Here is a 6,055-nt window from a genome sequence, read left to right on the forward strand (position 1 = left end):
GGGTGGAGGAAATGCCTGGTTGGTGTTCATAACAGCTTTTTTAAAGTGTCCCTCACAAGAAACAAAAAAGGCTTTTGAATTCAAATAAGATTTCTATAACAATTATAAAATCTGTCAGTCCCCCCCTTTTCATACACCCACTTACTCAGTTGAAAGAACAGTGGGTGATGAAGTGCAAAATGTACGTCTAAAATGTTCCAAAATAGCATCTGTATCAGTATTGATGTATTTTCAACTAGTTCCAAAAAAGCTTCATATAATAGTCCTGCCTTCTCTTCTTTTTTTTTGCACAAAACTTGGAAGGGCTGTATTAACTCACTCTTAAAAAGCAAATACTCTCTCTCCCTCCGCAATGGCGCTAAAAGAAAAACACACAGTTAATACACAGCTTAACAAATAGAGAAGTAAGATGTTTTTTCTGTTCAAGTCGCGATCACCCAGGAACAGAATACATAACAAAGGAGACAGCAATGTGATTAAAGTTGGAAACAGAGGGGGGAGAAAGAGAGAGTAATATGTGACTGCTTAATTGTAGCTTTGCAGGGAGCTGGTGACTAATGGCCTTTCCATGGAGCTGTTCGAGCCATGAGCCGCGCATTAATATAAAGGGGGTTATTATTATGTTTTAGCTTCAGACCTGATTAATCACATAGATTTACTTCCAGCTCAACACGTTATATAGGGAGTCATGCTGCTGTTAGGCAGCCATCAAGCTCATGATGCAGCCGCTTACACCTTGTTAAGAATGCAAATACTGGACAGTTGTTCTTTATGGTTAAAGGTGGTTAGAATAATATATTTATATATATAATTATGACAGATAAACAAAATAAAGGTCCTTGTTGTATTTGATGTATTAGCTCATTTTAATTAAAGCACGATGAGTGAAGCTGAATGATGACAGTGACAGTTATAAACTGGCATGAAAGGCACACAGCGTGTTTATTGTGGAGGCTCTCTTGGCTTCCACGCAGCCAAAGAGCACCGAAGGCCTTTGTTGGACCGAAGGCTTGCAGGGATTTCTTCAGTCTGATGCTTTGTTGCCCCATAATCCCTCTGGCTTATATGTGATCCCTGCCTTCCCTCAGACAGCGGGCTAATGGAGAAAGTGGAGCGGGAGCTCTCCTCACGGCACGCGCCTCTCTCCAAGCAGATAGAGGAGAATGCTCGATGTGTGTGTGTGTGTGTGTGTGTGTGTGTGTGTGTGTGTGTGTGTGTGTGTGTGTGTGTGTGTGTGTGTGTGTGTGTGTGTGTGTGTGTGTGTGTGTGTGTAAACTGTTGATTACTGCTGCTGCAGATGTTAAAGTGGACACAAACTGAGAGGCAGAGTCAAGCACACACACACACATACACACATACACACAGGCACACACGTTCAAACCTGGTTAACTGTGGGGTCGGATGATGGTGGGGGGTGGGGGGGGTTGGTGGCTGAAAAGACCCTGATCTTGCTGAGGCACTCCGATCGATTTCAGGCTCCTACAACAAGATCCCCTACTCTTATAGCTCAGAGCTCCAGATGATGCAGTGTTGGGAGTGGGATGAGTCAGGGCAGCTGGGGGTCGGAGTTGTTCCTTTGCTTCAGTGACACCCTGCCAGTAGTTATAATAATGTCAGATGCACAGAGACCGGACCGACCTGAGGACACACACTTTTATTATTCTGTGGATCTGTGTGTGGTATAAGCTGTGTGTGCAGTCACATAGTTGTTCTCTGTGGTTGTGTGCAGCATGTGTGTGTTCAAATGCCATTCAGCACAACTGGATGCAGATGTTAGTCTTAAGGGATTTGAGGAGCGAAAAAAAAGGTGTGGAACTAGATTTTTAACCCTTAAGATTGATCTTCACATGGTTTGCTGAAATTGGAGTGCCTGTGTGTACGGGTGTGTGTGGGTGTGTGTGGGTGTGTTTTTTTTGTGTGATCCTGATAATCCTGTGGGCTTTGATGCTCCAAATCCATTGTCATGCTATACTTTTATAGAGGGAAATTTCCATGACTTCAGACCACCACTTAGACTGCATTTCACACAATCACACACACGTGGCTGCTATCCATTCAACATTCCTGCCTGAATACCCTGGCATCACTTTTCACCGGACAAGCCTTTGATGTTATTACTTTTTTTATTTGCCATTTTATGCTCATATCAGTGGGCTCATTATATCTGAATCCCAGCAGTTGTAAGTCAAAATGAAATATCTTTATATAAAAATACTTCATTTCTTTCTTTTTCTCAGGAAAAAAAACAGACAAACCTGGTGCAGCAAATCCTGTTTATTGTTAACAACTACTGACATTGAGAGTAACTTTTTAAGTTTCCCTTAAAAAACAAGGTGGCAGCTGATTTGTTGGTGTAAAATAAGAACAATCAAAACCAGAAAAAAGTCAAGTTAAAATCATAACAACAAAGGGGGGAGTCTGTGAAAAATATTTTCCTCCTTGCTTCAGATAGTTCAGCGTTTCTCATCACATTTGCATGAACATATGCGTTCTGTCTTCGAAATGAATTTCTGTGAATGTGTCGGGAAGTTAATTAGCTCTGTGTTTTTCTATGTCATTGAGTGTGCACGTGCATTTGTAATTGCATGTGCGCACAAAGTGCGGCTTTGCATGTTTCAGCCCCCCCACCAGTAAGAGAAGACAATGTCACAATCATATTTTTCACAGCTTGTGGTAAATGCGACTTGCTAAGTCATTCTTGTTGTTTTGTTTTGAAGATGACAGCGCTTCTCTGCTCTTCTCCTTCTTTGTGGAACCGTTGGAACCAGCAAATTCTCTCCATCGCTTCACCTTCCCCTCTCCAACTTTCCCCCTCCCCTCCTCCTCCTCACCCTCTTCCTTCTCTGTGGGATGGTCATTTAATCCATCTAACCAGCTGGAAAGATAAATATTCCTTGGTGGAGTGTGAGGCCCCTGCTTCTCCACTAACGCAGACCGGAGATGAGGAGAAAGTCTCCTTCTCTGCAGACGCTCAAATGCCTTCATAAAGTCCTCTACTGAAACAGATGTCAGCATGAAGATGGCTTTTTCGATCTACTTTTTTGAAGAAAAAATATAATATTTTACGTTTTATCACACTTTTTACAACAGCTATCTAGCATTAAGTCTTTTTTTAGGATAAAAGTTTTTGCTTTTCGGTTCAAAAGACCGGGGATTAAATTGGAAGATGAGGACAACGTTGTGCTTATCTTCTTCAGACAAAATGCCTTTAATCAGAGAAGTTCTATGTGTTCTTCCATTATAGTGTACCTATAGCGTGTACATTTTCCAGGCTGCATTTGGCCAATGATCCCTGAAGGAGGAACGTGGATGGGTTCCTAAGGCTGACTCATGGTTTCTGTTTGGAGAGGTCCAATTCAGAGCAGGTCGGCCCGCCTGAAACCTGTGTTTACACAGCCTCTCAGCCCAGACTGGGAGGCCCTATTTTCACACCCAGGTGCTTTCCAAAGAAAACCTCCTGCAGAGGCCCCTTGCCTAAGGTACGACACACAGAAAACCAAACTCGCTGCCTCAAAGTTCCTGCTGTTGTGTTACACGCTTCAGCTGCACACTTATTATAATAACACAGAATCACAGGACTTAATGGAAAAAACAGTGTGTTTATACAGGACCTAAAAGATATATTACTACGCACACAAATAGGGTAGGTTTACTAGCAAATATTCTCTATCTCTTATCTTGGCTTGTTTTACTGTGTGGTGATTTGTCTGCTCTGTGTGTGTCTCTTGGTTGAGGGAGTTGGAGAAATTTGTATTCTGCAGGATGCTAACCCTTCAGACAGCTTCACTTCTCGGATGAGTCAGCATGACCCCTCTTCCCTGTTTCAGGAGTGTCAGACCTTAGACTTCAAAAGACAGAAAGATGTTCAGTACAGGGTCAACGTCAAACGACGTTTGCTGTAGAGGTGCAGAGGATTGAGCCTTCACCAACTGGCGCAGGAATACGAAAGCAGGCAAACAGTTTGCCATCTTTTATGTCGCACGCACCTGCCTGTTTGTGAGGCTAGAAGGGGGTTTGGGTTTTCAAGGACATTCAGATAAAACAACACGTTGTTTCTTGTGAAAAAAAGAGCATGAAAAAAATCCCAATTAGTTTGAGACCCACAACTCTGTCAAGATTTTTTTTAGTTTCATGCTGATGAATATGAAATTGTGAGAAACTAAAACACGAAAAACAAAGCTCTGAACTTTTTGTGATGGAGTAACAGATAGCAATAAAGAAAAAACATATATATTGAATACTTGGACTGATAACTTTACTGAAAGTCTTTCAGTCCAAACTGTTTTAAGAGCTCTCTTCTTCTTCTATTTTCATCAAGATGACAACCACAGTTGAAGCTACATTTTTCGTGTGCATTAAAGATGCCATGATTTCAGCAGAATTGGAAAGATGTGCATTTTGAGAACATGAGCTTTCAAAGATAAGACGTGCTGAAAAAAAAAAACATCATTTACAGATTTTACTTTATGCCACAGAGGCTGGAAAAAAAGAGAACATTGTCGTAAAAAAGGCACAAGTTAACTGAGCTTTAGTGTTCAGTTTTCTTTTGAGCAAGTGGAAACTAATGAAGATAAAATATATATTTAGTATCATAATATAAAAGTTTTATATTATTGTATAAACTGAATGAAATTAAGGTTTAATCTGACACTAAAACTTAGCTACAGGAGCTGATTCCTAAATCTACAGAACTTTTTTTTCTTAACCCGTTTGGATTTAGATGAGAGTTAATGATTGTTAGAAAGAGTTTAAGATTATCAATATATAGAAAATAAAATAATCTAAATATCTTAAACATTTAGTATAGCAATCACAATTTAAAGCTTTTGTAAAACAAAATCAATTCTCATAATTACCAGTCTGGCCAACAAGAAAAAAAATGTTGCTTCAGAATTGAGTTCAATAAATTCTCCTTTTTTAATCAATTCAGAGTGATTTTTTAAAATGTACTTGAAATGTGTCATTTTGTTTGCAAAAATCATGTCGTACATTTAAACTTAATAATTTCTTAATCATTTCGTCCTGGAACCGGAAGGACGCCGGTTCGATGTCCAGCCGACTCAGTCGTTGTGTCCTTGGCCAAGACACCTTGCCTACTGATGGTGGTCAGAGGGTCCGGTGGCGCCTGTGTATGACAGTCCCACCACTGTCAGTGTGCCCCAGGGCAGCTGTGGCTACAATTGTAGTTTGCCATCATCAGTGTGTGAATGTGTGTGTGCATGGGTGAATGTCTGTAGTGTGAAGCGCTTTGAGTGTCCCTGATGGATAGAAAACGCTATATAAGTACAGTCCATTTACCATTTACCATTCTGGACTTCTCTATGTTGTGACTCAATTTGATAAATGTCAGTGAGTCTTTATTATTAAAGGAAGCTGTCATTTACAATGTGAATGCATTTTTTAAAAGGGACAGAGTCTGTTTGAGTGATGGGCTTGCCTGGCCAATCAGCTTGCCTGTTTACATTCACTTGCAACCTTATAAAGGCACAGTTATAAGAACTGTGGATGGACATAGTGGCTGCAACACAAAAAACTGGAACTGGATTAAATGATTGAAAACTGTGAGAAAGACAATACTCAGACTGCCCTAATCCTGACATCGGGATTATTTTCTTTACAGTTTCAAAAATCCAATGTGTGTTCAGATCAAATAAATACTTACCATACCGGATAGTAATAATGCTGTTTATAAATGCAACTAAAGAAACACTTCAAACCCTAAGATTCTCTGTGTAAATCCTGCATCACACACACTGGCTTCACACAAATACATGCTACCCGTCACACGTACAAAGAAATAAACTTAGTTAGAAGCACATTTATTAATATATGTCAATGTGCCGCCTGAATCCTTCCCACCTAAGGTCTATTTCAAAGTAAGAGAAAAAGCTATGCATATATGTATATCATGATTACATTCCATGCATCTTCCAAAATCTCATTTCCATCATTGGTAATTCTGCTCCACAGGAGTAATGAGTGTATTATGCAGTTATGACAGGCCTAGTTCTCTTCTCATCCACTCCCCATCATGCAGCATACACTCCTTTAGCCC

General features: G+C 40.3%; 1 long non-coding RNA gene across 1 annotated transcript in view; it reads left to right on the forward strand.

The window, feature by feature from the left end:
- The first annotated feature begins 2,930 nt into the window (after nucleotides 1-2,930).
- The window catches only part of LOC106520138 (uncharacterized), a 23,575-nt gene continuing 20,450 nt past the window's right edge, over nucleotides 2,931-6,055 (forward strand). Inside the window, exon 1 of the long non-coding RNA XR_001310512.1 lies at nucleotides 2,931-3,479. This is a non-coding gene — a long non-coding RNA (uncharacterized LOC106520138). The remainder of the gene's footprint in view (nucleotides 3,480-6,055) is intronic.

This window comes from Austrofundulus limnaeus, unplaced genomic scaffold (genome assembly GCF_001266775.1).
Source record: "Austrofundulus limnaeus strain Quisiro unplaced genomic scaffold, Austrofundulus_limnaeus-1.0 Scaffold88, whole genome shotgun sequence".
NCBI lineage: Eukaryota > Metazoa > Chordata > Actinopteri > Cyprinodontiformes > Rivulidae > Austrofundulus > Austrofundulus limnaeus.